This window comes from Dipteris shenzhenensis, chromosome 23 (assembly GCF_047967505.1).
Source record: "Dipteris shenzhenensis isolate YYH24624 ecotype China chromosome 23, Dip_SZ_1.0, whole genome shotgun sequence".
NCBI classification, from domain to species: domain Eukaryota; kingdom Viridiplantae; phylum Streptophyta; class Polypodiopsida; order Gleicheniales; family Dipteridaceae; genus Dipteris; species Dipteris shenzhenensis.
In genome coordinates, this window is record NC_141618.1 from 7,668,654 (window position 1) to 7,685,473 (window position 16,820).

Here is a 16,820-nt window from a genome sequence, read left to right on the forward strand (position 1 = left end):
CCTATTGAAGTTGTGGTTTAACCAATTTACACAAGGATTGGAAACATATGTCTGAGGCTTTCTCAAAGGTTCAGATAGGAGATTAATGAAGAAAATGTTTGCACAAATATTAGCGAGATGAAACAAAAGGAGAATGAATCCATTCAAGATTTTGTGCTGAGGATGCAAGATCTCATCAATCAATCAACATACCACTAGATGATAAGTCATCATTGCATGCATGGTTGATTGCAAGTTGTACTCAGATTGATATGAGATCTCCAAAAACTATCAACCCAAGAAAATCATACAAGGAGTTACTAAATTGAGCTGTTGCATTGGAGAAAAGCAAACCTACCACAAGAAGAAGTCAAAGAGAAAGGTGGAAGCTAGTGGTGAAAGAGAATGCTTGCAAAAAACTAGACAAGCTAAAGTTAACAATGAAGAAACCTTGAAGGATATGGTGTGTGAAAGAAACCAATATCAAATGAAAAATTGTGACACAAGTGTTCTAGGAATGAGCATATAGAGAATGAATGTTGAAAAAAATATTGTGAAACCTATACTAAATATGGTCATGATGAGTGTAACTACTCATATGCAATGAAGAGGACTGCAGAGACATGGACAAAGTGAAAACTGAGCCTAAGGCAAAGGATGGATTCCCACCTAAACCCAAGCAAGGTAAGAATGGTAAAGAGAAGAACCAAGCCTCATCACAAATTTGGCATTACTTCTACAATGGTAATCACACTAAGGCCGAGTGCCCAATGTGGCAAGAGCATCCAAAATTAATCTTGAAGTAATATGGAAAGATGACCCAGATGCCAAGTTATATTTGCCAAACCCCAAAACTCGGTGGATGCTAATGTAGTTGCTCGGTCACAAAGCCCAAAGATCCTCCATTGACATCAAGAGACATCAGCTAGAAGGCATAGAAGCAATTTGCATCTCACATATCCCAAGAGTTGAAGGGCAAAGCACAAGCTGTAGACTTGCCTCCTGATTTGAGTGTGATGCCATGACTTGATGAATCATCTAAAGCTTCCACTAGCAAGTCATAGTATGGATTAAGTTATGATGGAGACTCAAGTCCAGATATGGAAAAATCATGGGAAGATATTCCTAAATATGAAGATCAGCATCACTAGGGCTGAATTATTGAAGAGTGCTCCATATTGCAAAGAATTCTTTCTATAGTAACTAGCTACAAGCCGAGGAGAAGCTTGAGAGGTGCACTATAAGAAACCTTATATATCATGTACATTCAAGGGATATTAAAATCCCCCTAACTAAAATCCCCCCCCAATAAAACTGGCCCTCTTTATTTGCGAAGTAATGGAATTTTTTTGTAAAGTTGAATTCAAAATCTACTTTTGTTATTGTAATCCTATTAAAATTGTTCTAAAAGAGAATAGTTACTTGGGTTAATTTTGAGAAATTGATTCTGAATCCAACATAAGAATTAAATTTGGGAATAGAAGAGGAACCACAAACACTAGTATCAACACCCATGTGGTTGATGATTAGATTTAAGTAGTAAAAGACCTATTTTATGCAATGTAAAGATGCCTTTGCTTAGAGTTATACAGATTTAAAAGGGGTCCCTCTAGAGATGGTCTACATAGAATTCCACTTGCTAGATATGCAAAGCCTATCAGATAGCAAAGATATAGAATGAATCCTAATTATGCAAACCAGGATAAAGCCAAGCTAGATAATCTTATTAAAAAAGGATCCATTTATGCCATTGATAGAAGTGACTAGTTGTTTCCAATTGTAGTAGTACCAAAGAAAAATAGCAAACTCAAAGTATGTGTGGATTACAGAAAGTTGACTACCCAGACCATACTAGACCCATTTCCTATTCCTTTTATAGATGGCATTCTTGACCAAGTGGCAAGACATGAGATGTACTCATTTATGGATGGATATAGTGGCTACGATCAAATTTCTATTGCACTCAAGGATCAGACTAAAACTGCTTTTGTTACTTAGTGGAGTGATTATGCCCCAATGGTTTTGGCATTTTGTTAACTAATTCATTAACAATATGCCACCACTAGTTAGTGATATCATTTTATGGATAGCGGCAAGTCCATAGAGCTAGGATTGATGAGCTAGGATCCAAATAGGCACAAGATGGTTGTAAAAGAATGAGGAAAGAGAGTGGTATAAAGGGAATAGGGTTGGCCCTCCCTTCAACAAGTGACATGTATAAAAGGCCAAGTGGTTGATTGTGGTCTTCATTGTTGGATTTACAAGTTTGGAATACAAGCTCCCTCTTCTCTTCCAAGAGTGTTTTTGGGTGTTCTCTTATTTCCTTTGTAGTGCCTTTGTGTTTGTTGCCACTCCATCCCCATTCATTCTCCTCTTCTCCTCCCCTTCTGCCTCTCTTCTCCCCTCTTCTCCTCCCCTTCTCTCTCTCTTCTCCCCTCTCCCCTTTCCCTCTTTCTCTCATGGAAACAGATTGCAACAATCTGGGAGCCGCTTGAGTGACACTTGCAGCAAATAGCTCATGCTTTGCATTGCTATCACAAGGAGTAGCTTGGAGTGGAGGATCCATCAACATTCCTTCAAGATCCCCATGACATGTGAGTCACCTTTGAGACTACACATATTTGGCACCGCTACCGGGAGTTCAAGGTATGCTTTTGCATTGCACTTGCCTTCTCTTGTCATTTACCCATTGCACATTGCTTCAAGCTTAACTTGGAGAATTGTTAGTGGAGTTATAAAAGAGGAATGAGTGGAGAAGTGTGAGTTTAGGAAGAAAAAAGAAGAAGCTGTCATTTTCTTTTTGGAAAGCATTTTGGATCATTTGAAGCTTGTTTTTATCTTTTTTAGTGTTTTGAGTTAGTAGGAAGATATTTTAGTAGATTGCTGAGTGCATGGTGTCAAGACTTACAAAAGCCAACCAAGAATGAGAAATCTTGCTAAAAATTGAAGTGGTTTTGAGTATTGACAATCACCTCTTCAAGAAATCTCTCATTTTGCATTCAAATGTTGTTCTTTTTTGTTGTTTTTTGCATTGAGTAGGTAGGTAGGTAGTTTACACCCCTCATCATAGAAAAACCTGAATAGAAACTTCAAAAGCATAATAAATCATCAAAAACTAGTCAAAAAAAAAACAAGTTTCTATCCCCATGACCCGTCGCCTTAGGCATCTTTCTTGTTGGTCAAACAGGTATTCACCCGGTGCCATAATGCTATCTTGTTCAGACTGACACATGTCAGTACCACCATGCTAATTAATTACTGTCAATCAATTATCCCACTAGTCAAACAAGCATTGACCTAGTGCCATAACTCTATCCCGCCGACTTGCTATCCCATCGGTCATTGCCTTAGCTCTATCCCGACCAATTGTTGCCTTAGCTTTATCTCACCCATTGTTGCCTTAGCTCTATCCCACCGGTCATTGGCTTAGCTCTATCCCATTGGTCGGTGCCTTAGCTCTATCCCACCGGTTGTTGCCTTAGCTATATCCCGCTATCTAGAGGGATAGCTCTAGGAGTACAAAAATTAGGCAGGGATGTAATTGTAATCTAGCACCTCTGCAAAATGATTGTGTCAATGAACACATGATGTTGAGATCAGGAAGAGTCCTACAAGCTCACCTTGAGCTTGAAGACAATGCCTCAAATACCATCTTGTCGACCTTCATACCTAGCTTGGCATCCTTAGGGTTAGCAATCTCAAAAGTCGGTTCTCACTCCTTATAGGATCCACCACCAGGCGAATTATCTAGCTCAAAAGAGTTTATGAGTCATGACGGAGACATGGGTGAACCCTCTAATGTTAGAACCTTAGTGGCTCTACACTACATCCCCAATGATCTCCACTCTCCCACCCCATCTACAGTAACAACTAGATTAATGGAAATCTTTTCCAATATCATGGAAAGGTTTGGATTGATAGACCTAGCAGAATTGCTAAACACATTTGCTTGACAGACTAGGGCAATGATAGAGCCTCAAATGCGAGCCCAACCAGCGATATCACAAGCAATACTCAGGGAACCAAGTCTCATGGTACCTATCTACACTATCGAAATAAACATGACACGTTACACCTATTTTAAATAATGGTAAAACCTTCTATTAATTGCATGTTACCATGCCCTATGAATCCCACATCATTTGAGCTATGTAGCAAGACAACAATATGCCTAGGGGATAACATGAGGGAGAGCCCCAAAAGGGCAAATCCTTAGATTCCTCTTATATGTCCCAAACAACAAAGGATTCAACCTCATAAGCAACTAAGGATGCAAGCATGATGCCCAAGGTGCTAACCATGGAAGAGTTGGCCACTAATCTATTAAATGAATTGGGCCAACAATAGAAGGAAAAAACATTGAAAGAGGCTCCTAGAAACCCCCATCTATTTCCACAAAGAGATAATGTATGCTATGGGGTATGCAATGGAAACCATCACACTAATGAGTGCCCCCATCTTAGTGCAAGGCTAGCACTCTACTGTGCCCATTGTGTTCATTGGGGAAATCATGACATATCCCAATGTCATTATCCTAGGGTGATTATGCAACCGATGTATCAACAAAGGCCACATCTTACATTGCATGCACCATGCAATCCTTCCAATTAGGAAAAATTGGCAATTAAAGGAGTCGCATCAGCCAGTTAAGGGCAATTTAGGGCTCAAAATATTCCATTACCCCCACCAGTACTAGGACCTCAACCACCACCACCACGAATTACTCCCCTAAATCAAATATTGGTGGAAGAGATACCTAGTGATTGGGGCAACCATGAACCTAACTTTAGTGGAAATGGGTACCCCCAATATGGTGACAGTGCAAATCGGTCTAGCATTATAATTTGCTATGTCAGGCAAGATGACCAATTAATACCGGTCTACCAACTACCACCAACTCCCAAAAAGTGGGATATATAAACAACCCAGATAAAAAACCACTTATTCAACGTGTCATGGTGCCCACTAATCCAATGAGTGTCCCCTCAAGGGAGTAACTAATCAGCCGATCACACGTGCACCAGTGTCTAATATACCACTGCCACTATGCATCGTGTGTGGTGTGGGCCATATTTTTAAGGATTTCTCGATGAGAAGGCTATCTAAGTACACAAGCAATAATTTGTTAAGCATTGAGACACGCCAAGTGTGATCAGTATTTTTTTTGAATGTAATCATGAGGTTGCAAGCTAAATCCTTTAATAAAAATAACTTCGCAAACAAGCTAAAAGGGATAAAGCTAGCACGTCGTAGCCTAGGGAGGCAATTGAATTAGCATGAGCAAGCACCAAGGGTACAATAAAGATTGGGAAGGGACACAATAAGGTCATCATCCAAGATGGGTCAAATGAAGACACGGCCTCCCTAGTAACATCATCTTCCTCTGGTGGTACTTTCTCAAATGGCACTAGCAACAAACACTTGTATGAGGCAAATGAGAGAACAAGAAGGGGCTCAATCCATGGCCAAGCCACAACACCTAAGGGTCACGGTGAATATCCCAACCCATGGGTGGGGAAAAAATGTCTCACTGAGAGTAGAAATTGGTACACAAGTGCCAAGAGGAATGTGAGCAAAGGCTCAAGGCAAAGCAAGGTGCAACTGATGCAGTTCATCCAAGACATGAGATAACCACTCGAGCCTCAAAAGCCTCACAAATACTTGAAAGGGTTGATGAAGAAGGTGTTTCATGCCCTTCAATTGAGGGATCCACTCTAATGCAACGGATGTTTGAAGAAGATCCCACCTTGCAACAACTAAAGGAGGATGACAAAATGTCCTTATATGGCTTAGAAAAGTTAGAATCGATAGGTAGGGAACCTATCACTGGTCCTCAAGACATCGCAAGATTAGCCTCATTCATGTCCACTGAGATCAAGATGCCCATGGCGACACTATTATGGGGTAATCCTACTCTATGGAGAGACCTCCTAGATTGAATAAATGGTTAAATAGTGGCACACCAGTTCACTAATCCTGAGAATATTGAATCTCCCAATCAAGCTCAAGATCTTCCAAGGGTGCTAGTCAACAAACTGGGCTAATACTTTGGTCTAGAAGACTCTTGGTGTTCTCCTTTACCCAAACTAGAAGACCCACTAAATGGGATGCATGCACTGGCAGCAATTGATCTACCAACTACTAAAGGCACTCAGACAATGCACCTTGACAATGATAAACCTACTGCCATTACACCTTTATACACCATAAGAGTGGTACTACCTAATCAAGTTGAACCCACAATTGATAATGTTGTTGATCCTAACGAGATAGATATGACTCCATCTCAACTTTGGGTAGAGCTGACACTAGCAGGTGCAACATGCCAAATACAAGCCATGGTAGATTAGCGAGCAAGCAATAACCTCATCTCCTGGGAAACATTTCAATATCTTGGCTAGGTACGCCTTCAAGTATGTGATTCTGAAATTCAATCCATAGAGGGTACCTCTATTAATGTTATTGGTTCTTTATAATGTTGAATGTTTCCTTGGACAATTACATTGTGCCTTGCAAGTTTTTTGTAGTTCCTACAAGCTCCTTGATGGTAGCTGCTATTCTTGGTAAAAGCTGGATGCAAGACACTTACAAAGGATTATTTGGTGATCAACCCAACAAGATGTGCTAAGAACTACCAACCATCCCAACATTCAAGCATCAACATCAACATCCACTTCCACTTCCACTTCTCAACCTCAACAAGGACACCACCAAGGAAGAAGACAAAGACAAAAGGCAACCAAGCAAATATGGGTCTGAAAGGATCTATTGAAGGCTCAAGGATTCTTTGAGGGTGAATTATATTTTTGGATTCCAAAGAAACCTCAACATATAAAGCCACCCCCTCCTCTAAACATCAAGCCTCACCATTGCCAGCCACCCCTTTATGTAAAAACAAACCTCAACATCAAAGAAGAAAACTACGCCATCCAACAAGGAAGGTACATTACCAATGGGTTCCCACAAGACTACTCAAGACCCAAGGATATTACCTTGGAAACTCTTATATATGAGTACCCAAGTTGCAATCAACAACCCATCCATGCTTTCCCTAAGCCTAAATGCACAACATCGCCATTGCAATAGTAGGAGCAGAGCCCCAAATCTATCAATACAAAAGCATCAATGAGTGCAGATGTACTAGTAGTAGTCATACAAGAACGGACTCTACAAAGATGCCAAGAATAGTGAGAACCTACTTGCAAGGACAAGGGAAAAGCACCAATGGAAGAGGATCATACATGAGGGACTTCATCTACCTCCTCTTGAGTAGTACACAAGAAGCTGTATCAAAAAGGAAGGTAATAACACAAGCACTTGCTCAACCACAAGTCTATCAAAAGGCATGTAAATTTATTGCATCATCTTTAGGGCAACTAGTAGTCACACAAGAACTTGTCTTGAAAAAAGAGATAGTAACACAAGAACTTGCCACAACACAAATAGAATCCACTGTGGGAGCCACATAAGAACCTTTTGTGCTGAGAAATTTGACATCTATCATCAAGGTAGCTATGCAAGAATTGGCCATACCAGCAATGCCCATCACAATGGAAGTCCACAAAGAACCTTCCAATGTAAACAACAAATTATCTTTATCACCAACAACTTTCTCAGTTGAAACTTGGGCTCAACAAAAGCAAAAGATCTCTGAGACATTGCAATCCTACTCACATTTGATACATAGAACATATATCACTTTATTACAATGAGTATCATAGAAGTGGTCCATGTTGAAGACCGCAATATTCAATGGTGCAACATTGACAACATGGAACATGCCAATAGTAGATCTTCAAGAACCTATTCCTAAAAATGGAGTAGCTTCACAAGAACGTGCTACTGCAATCAAAGATCTCAAAGAAATTCAAGCAATGTTGTTGCCAACGGGATGACAACTACTGGCCTGCAAAGATCTTGATTGATGTCTTAGTGACTCTCCTTTGAAGTGATTATGAAACTTACATGAGGTCCCATAGCAATACAATTCATATTCCTTGGGTGGTCTACAAAATGATGTTCTTGCTAGGTCTGGGTCGGAATTGGTCAATGTGTCACTGCACTTACCTTCTAATGCACTCACAAGTACTAAGGCCATTTAGGGGAATAGGAACTCAATTCCAAGTGCTAGGCCTGGGTGTGTCCATAAAGAGAAATAAAGATAAAACATGTGGGAGTCTTGCCTCTTTACTTGCTTCAAGGAAATCCTATGTGAAAATGACTAGAGGTGGAAATAAACAGTTAGTCCTCCTTAGGTCCTCAGCATAGTACACTTAGCAAATCACATCTATATCAGTCCAATCACTCCTTGGTTGAGAAGATAAGCTACAAACACTATGGAAAGTCAATACACCAATCAGCATCAACAACAAGCCCCATTAGGAGAGCCAAAACAGAACAAGGCACTAACTTACACCTAAGTTAGCCGAGTCTTGAATTTGAGTTCACACATGGAATGACAAGTGGTTCTCCACAAGTAGCTCTAGATGATGAATTCAACTATAGGGTGAAGATGATGACACCAACTTGGGTTTGGATGAGTTTCTTGTGACCCTCAAAGCTTTTTTCAACATTCCCTTACTAGCACCACAGTTATCTAACTCCGAATCATCCTTTTCTCTCTATTTTGACTTCCTCTTTTTCTTATTACTTCTAGCTTGGAAGACTTTCCTAGATCCCAAATGCTACAAACCTCTTCAACCATAGTCCTCATTTTAGGAGTTTGTATGGTGTATTATCAAACTCCTCTAGATTTTATGACAGACAAAATAAAGCTCCTGATGGTGCCACAACCTGATTGGGCTCAAATAATTACATTCAAAGCCCTCAATGAAATATAATCCATAAAATGGATTTTGAAAGAACTTCAAAGTAGAGAAGCAAGGAAAAATGTCATGCAAAACTTTGGACTTACAAGCATGGCAAGTAAAAGACATAGTCTGATGAGAATCCAATAAAAGTTCCACTCAAATAAAATATGGGACTTAAGGAGCATAAGAATACAATATACTTGCCCTACTAATGCTAACACCACTAGGATCTAATAGCAACCCTACTAACACCTTCTTCCTAATAAATTGCCCCTTAGATTTTTCTTTTTCTTTTTCTTCTTCCTTATTCCTTCTTTGAATGGTCACAAGTACTCAAATCGACGCACTCAAACCTTGAGGTGCCACCAGCTCCAGAAGAATCACTCATCCATACTTCCAACAACAATTCCATTACAAGGATCCACTACATCCCTCTGCTATATTATAGCACAAGAAGATTCAACCCAGTGCACAAGAAAGACTACTTGCATGATCTTCATTGAAAACTGGTCTTCATTGTTGGATGCACAAGTCTAGAATACAAGCTCCCTCTTCTCTTTCAAGAGTGTTTTTGGGTGTTTCCTTATTTCCTTTGTAGTGCCTTTGTGTTTGCCACTCCATCCCCATTCATTCTCCTCTTCTCCTCCTCCCTTCTCCCTCTCTTCTCCCCTCTCTCCTCTCTCCTCTCCCCTCTCCCTCTTTCTCTTGTGGAAACACATTACAACAATCTGGGAGCTGCTTGAGTGACACTTATGGATGGCTCATGCTTTGCATTACTCTCACAAAGAGTAGCTTGGAGTGGAGGCTCCGGTAGCATTCCTTCAAGATCCCCATGACACGTGAGTCACCATTGAGACTACACACATTTGGTCTATGAAATGCACCTCCTACCTTTCAAAGGTTCATGGTAGAAATCTTCAGGGACTATTTGACCGAGTTGCTTGCTATTTACTTGGATGACTTCTATGTTTAGTCTATTGTCTCAGTGCATCTCACTTACCTTGAAAAAGTGTTTGATATATGCATGCAAGTAGGCATTTCTTTAATCCTACCAAGAGTGTTATTTGTGTCCAAGTTGGTATTTTGTTTGGTGATGTCATTTCTCAAGAAGAAATTAGAGTTGAGCCAAGTAGAATTTAGGCTATAGAAAATATGCTTAAACTTGAGACTCTAACTCAATTAAGTTCTTTTGTGCATTTTATCAATGTTTATAGAAGGTTTAGAAGAGATTTTACCAAATTGCAACTCCATTATATGAGCTAGCCAAGGACACTAAATTTTAGTAGACAAATGAGTTATCTATTGCATTTCATACATTAAAGAAGCATGCATATGAAATAGCCATCCTTAGACAACCGAGGTGGGATTTTATCTTTCATTCCATGTGGATGCTTATGCATATGCTGTTAGTATTGTATTGTCTCAGCCAAATGCTATTATGCAAGCTAACTCATGACTCAAGTTGAGTGCAATTATAGCATGAAAAAGTGTGAAGCTCTTATCATGGTGTATAGTGCGAACAAGTTTTGGTACTATTTTCTTAAAAATTAGTTTATCCTTTATATTGATCATCAGGCTTTGCTATACCTTATTAGCAAAATAGTGAACCAAGCTAGATTGGTCAGATGGATGGTATTATCATAGGAATTAAATTTCAAAATTATTCATAAACCTTGAAAATTACATGCAAGAGATTATTCTTTATCAAGGTTGCTAGCCTCAAATGATCGTTAAGGTGTTGGCACCATTTGTTTGCTCTTAACTTCATTGAAACTGAGTATGATGAAAGGCTACACTACTTCTCTCATGAGACTTTTCTCAAGCACATGCCAAAAGATATGTGTAGGTAGCAGTGGCCTTGAAGGCTTGGAAATATAGCTTGATTGGTGGGTAGTTATATCATCAAGGTGTTGATGGCATTCTATGAAGGTGGGTTTTGCCACATGAATGAGATAAAGTACTTAATGAGGTTCATACAAGCTTTGTAGGAGGTCACTTTTGTTGCAAGCTTACTACTCAAAAAGTTTACAAGCTGTGGGTGTGATGAAGTACTCTTTCAAGGATGCCCATCCTCATAGTGCTCAATGGTTCATCTTTTCCTTCCTCCGATCATATTCATTTGCAATCAAGTGAACTATGGGAAGCATTCCATGATTGGGGCCTCAATTTTATTGGGTCCATTCACTTGAAAGAATATGTACATTCTTGCAGCTATAGGTAATGTCACTAAATGGGCCAAGGCTAAAGCCTTAAGGGACACATCTCAAACTATAGCCAAGTTCCTTTTTAAGAATATAATATGCAAATATGAATTTGTCAGTGATTAGGGAACTCATTTTATAAATGAAGAATTTGAGTTATTAACAAAAGAATTTATGGTGGTACATTAAGTTGCTACAACTTACTTCCCATGATGTGATGGACAAGCTGATTCCACAAATAAATCTCTTAAATCACAAAGACCGTGAGTACACACCAAAGAGATTGGGATGAAGATTCCTACCGCATATGGGCTTACCAAATAGGTTATAAATTCACTACAAATTCGACTCCATTTTGGATGCCCTTTGGGTTAGAATCTATTTTCCCTTTCAAGTTTCTAGTTCTAAGTCTATGAGTTGTCGCTAATCATCATCTTGGTGAACTAGAAGCAATCAAGAGATTATTGAAGTATAGATAAATCAACTAGATGAGTTACACATTCAAGCTGCATGGTCACAATAGGTGAGACTAAAGAGGAGGAAAGTCTGGCATGGCTAGCATATTGTTTGAAAGAATTTAAAAAGGGAATGTTAATGATATTGTACAATGCAAAGGTGGAACCATTGAGAACCAATCTCAAACTTGGATGGAATGGGTGATCTAGGTTGAGCAGTGTTCATAGCAATGGTACATCTCAATTGGATGATTTGCAAGGTCAGGTGATTCCTACGTTGATCAATGGAAGTTGAATCAAGCCATACTGAGCTACCACAATGACTTTATTAATAGTTGGTAGTTCACAAGTGCCTAGATGTATGCCATGTGGTAGTGAATCTATTAATCTCACCATAACTAAGGATAATTATGAGAGTAACAATGAGTTTCTTCTAGCCGAGGTGTCACATGGGACACTAAATTTGGTGGTGTATCTTCTCCAATGATCCATTGCTTCATGCAAGGAGTACTTTGGTTTCATGCTTTAGAGTGCAATCTCCATTTACCTTAGCCACATGAAAGTGTGTACAAATGAGCAATTCGCATTATTACTTCCATAGGGGGAGATCCCAATAATATAGTCTTAAGACAATAATCCTCCAGTCAATCCTAAGGAGCTAGGAAATGAACCAGTGGTGGAGGCTTTACAAAAAGGTACACATGAACACACCTTGGATGGCTAGGTCAACCTTGGACTAGTAATGGGGCAAGGTGACATGGATATCGAGTGGTAAGTGGCCAAGAACTCACCAGAGGCTAGTTGAGATACACTAAAGCCATAATAAAATACAAAGAAACAGGTAAATGTGGAGACTTAGCAAGAGGTAACCAAGGAACACACTGAGGTCACTAATGAGATGGGAAAGATTTCTCTCAAGGGTTAGGGAAATACTACAATTATCATAGAAGAGGCCACCATCTAATCTAAGCAAGCTATGGGGATGAGCTAAATAAGATTTCTATACTGGTGGGGACAAGCAAGAGGTTAAAACTACTAGGTTGGCATCTAAAGACATGGAAGTAGGCACCGGTGTTGTGCCTTTGCTCAATTACTAAAGAAGATGACAAGGGCATTCTCAATGAAATAGCAAGCTCGAGTGGTCATTTGATTACAACATAAGTGTCCTTGAGCTGAACCATGGTGCATAGGAATCCATTTCATAGGCTGTTTGACCTAGATAAAGGAGAAACAATTCTTAAGATGTATACAAAGGATGACACCTGGTAGAGTTAAGAAGATTTCTATGCCATTCTCCAAATGACGTACATGAGATCCCTCAATTGCCTCCTACACAACATATGCTTCTGGGTGACATTTCTCTCCCTCCCAACATGAAAGGCTGTAGCTACATTGATCTAGATGGGGATTCAAAGGAAGACACATCTAGCATCTAGGAGCAAGTACTAACCACTATGGGGACTAGTGGATATGTAACCCTCTCTAGGACCACATACATCCATGCTCTCTAGTACTAGTTTTGTCATCTTTTTTAGTTCTACATTTTTGTAATTTTATTTCATCACCTTAATAACTCTAGACTAAGTTGGGTAGGTTTACTCACCCTCGTGCAATTTGTCAGTGCTTTTCCTTGTTCAATAGAGTTGTGTCTAAAGCTCCTTGCACCCTATATTTTGTACTTGCCTTTTTTCGAGTATCATGGATCTTGTGGGTCTTGCACAGACTTTAACACAAGATTTTCATTTAATTTCCTCTCTCTTTCTCTCTCTCTCTCTCTTTCCTTAAAAGTATACTAAATGGAACAAATTGAAGTCAAGTGTAACTAATTGTACCTATAATTTGATGTTTATGCTTTAAGAGATCTTGCATCTCCAAGAGTAGCATGGTATGGTTCTAGCTTACTCCAAACTCCTTCTCTAATTGGGTAATGACAAATTTCTTATTGTCCTAAAGAGTTAAATTGCTTTGTACTAAAAATTAATATTAATTTAGTTAAGTGGTAATCATTGTGTTGAATTTTAATTCCAAATGAAACACACTATTTGTGATCTTGGAATATGTGCCTCCCCCTCTGCCCACATTGTGCAGACATTAGAAGCATGCATAGAGGGAGGAGTCTTATACTATTGGGTAGGAAATGGGAGAGGTGGATTTAGTGCAATTTGAGTACACAACATACTATTTAATGCTACCCTAGTAGAGTCTATTTGTGATGGGGACCACTGCCACAAGCTATAGAGTCTTGACAACATCTTACAGTCAATATCTCTTGGGAAATGTCTCCTCCATGGACTTGTTTCCCTTTGCAAATATGGGTGTCTCCATGGACTATGGAGACTCAAGTTCCTTGATTGTCATCGGGACCTCTAGAGGTTTTGGTGGAGCCCTATATGAGAAAAATATAGTGAATAAGTGGTGCTTACTAACTAATCTTTGGAAAAAGAAGAGAAAAAGTCTCCTCCATGGAGCTCTCTCCCTTTCATTGGGACCTCTAGAGGTCTTAGTGGAGAATAGGTATAAGAAGAACATAGTGAATTACTCTTGCTCACTAACTAATCTCTAGAAAAAGAAGAGCATTCAAGGTCGCCTCAACATCAACTAGAGGCATCCTTGTGTGGACTAATAATTGTCTCAAGAACAATAAATCCGAATTAGAATTTGGATCCATGTTAATCCTCAAGGGCAAAGAGATGTAGAGGAAAACTAAGGCTAGGAGGGAAACATTAGTGGAATAAAGCTACAATAATAGAGAAATCTATTGAGATTAGTGTTTACACACATAGTCCTAAATCAAAAACACAAGAACGAGTCAAGATGAGGGCATCATTATTATTTTGACTTTTAAGAACCTTGCATGATAAGTAGCCATTGTGAAATTTCAAAATGGCTTTGACACAATTTTGAAAAAAATATGAACAATTTGGAAGTGCATTGAATTTAAGCATTTTAGATGGTTTGAATATTTAACCTTTGTGTTTATAAAGTAAATACATTTCATATGGTTTGGATATATAATCTTTGTGCTTGTAAAGTAAATACATTTTTCTACAAATTCATGCCATATTTTGTGTAGCCTGATAGTGACTTCACATGTTGTAGGGATCTTGGAGGAATGTCGATAGAGACTCCACTCCTGAGCAATTCCTTGTGGGAGCTTTGCAAGCATGAAACCAACACTTGTGTCACTCAAGTGAATACTGGATTGTGTCAATGTGATTCCATGAGAGTTAAGAGGGAAGGGGAAGAGAAGATAGGAAGGTAGGAGAGGGGAGGGGCTACAGAACAGAAGGGAAGCATGAAGGGAGAGGTGTGGCAAACAATTACAAGGCAACACACAATGGAAAGCAAGAAGTCTCACTCACAAGAGGATGGAGAGAATGAGAGAGATTGTATTCCAAAAGTTTGCAAGTATACAATGAAGACCAAAGTCAAACTTTTGGCCATTTATATAATCCATGTTTTAAAGGGAGGGCTACCCCTATACTCTCTTTCACCTCTCTTGCTCTCTTTTAACAAGCACTTGGGACCATATGGCTCTAAGGTGGATATCATATAGTCCTCCTCACATCCTCTCCTACTTCTCATAGTTCTCCACAATCCCTTCCTATTCACAATCCATCCTTGGATTGTGTCCAGTGCATGATTTCTGATTTGAGGGCAGTGTTCATGATGCGATGTCAATGAAATAATCTATGGGAGATTTTGTGGATTGGATGGAGAGGCTTTCAAAAGTGTGTTTCAAATATGTCTTTAAAGAATTGTATATGATGACCATGAATATTTCAAACATGGATGTAAAGCTGCATAAATTGGGAAATAGGGACTCAGTGTTGAGGTCGAAGACAAGTTTGGAACGAAGCCTTTGATGATTTTCTATAACCATGGGCTCATGAGTAGGAATGTCCCTCAATAAAATGATGAGCAGCCATAAAAATGCATTGTGGCCATGACTATTGGTGAGATGAAGATAGTATTGAACTCCTCCATTTGAGCTGCTAGGGCATAAGAAGATCCCACTTCCAAAAAGTTGACCTTAGGGAAGCTGTATGCAATATTCAAATCTGAGGCTCGCATCTTTTCAAAATTCCATTGTCAGCGCAGGGGCATATAAGTTGGGTCAACACGTCGGTAGATGCTAATAGAGCAGTATGTTCTCCAAAAAGCTTCGTGCTTAAAAAATGGAATGTGCCATTGAGGTTAAAGACCTGGTGCTATGTCTATAGTGGGTACATGTGTAGGGTTGGCCTCTTGTTAGCTGACTCTTGTCAATATAAGATTCTCCCTCCCCCAGTTCCTAAAAATTCTCTAGATCAGCTATGCGAGGGCCTACACTTCCATGATGTCTTTGAGAGTAAGGTGAAAGCTTTGAAGCTTAGCCTTCCATCTATTGACATCGGCCACATCTTCAATAGCCCTAAAGGATGTAATAGCCTCATACCAAGTGTCATGGTCAGGTGTTAGCTCTAGAGGTTTCTCCTCTCCTCCTCTTTGTGTGGGTGCTCATTGACTTCCTCCATTTCAACCTTCTCATATGGACCTTCGACATTCGAGAAGAACATGGGCTTAAGAATCTTATACAAGTGTTGGTACCCATGTCTTTGACCCGCCGGTTGGACCGACTACTACTGTTGCATGTTTATGGTGAGTGGTGCCATGGTGTGCTATGAGGTAGATGGTTGTGAGGGGTCAATGGCACCAACAATGACAATGGACATGGGCTCAGGATTAGGTGCTATGTTAAGATTAGAAGGAGAGGGTTGTGGGTGAGTAGAGTTAATGAGAGTCCATGTTGTATTGACATCTACTTCACCTAGAGCCATTGGGTAAGCTACTGGTCAATCACCAAACTAGCTAATGCTAGTTTGAATCATGTTTGCCATATAAATTATAGGATGAGCCAAGAGGGTTTTACGATGAAGAAGTGTATTGAGGTCGTGGGCAGAGAGTGGGTGCTCAAAATTAATATCGTGTTGGATGGCAAGATAGTAGAGATGATGTGGAGAAAATAGTTGAAGGTGTCTTCAACTGTGCGGAGAGTGAAAGCTAGTGAAGAGGTGCATGTGGAAGCATCAAATGATTGCTCATGGAGGTTGTTTGGGTCTTGCAGAGGAGAGATAGATGTGCAGACCATCCTGTTGTTGCCTCTACTGAATGAGGGTGTGGAGTCATTCTATCTATTAGGCTTACTGAGCCACTCTAGCTTCCAGGGCTAGCTTTTCCTCCTGTGCCCTTGTGTACTATTTCTAATCCAGAGTGGCCTACCTTTGGAGAGCATCATAGTCGGCCTGTAGTGTACCCTTTTGGGAGTGCTTAGTGGTGGCAAGGGCTTCCTCTATCTCTTGGATATTTGTCTCCAGCTGCTTGCCAATGTCCAT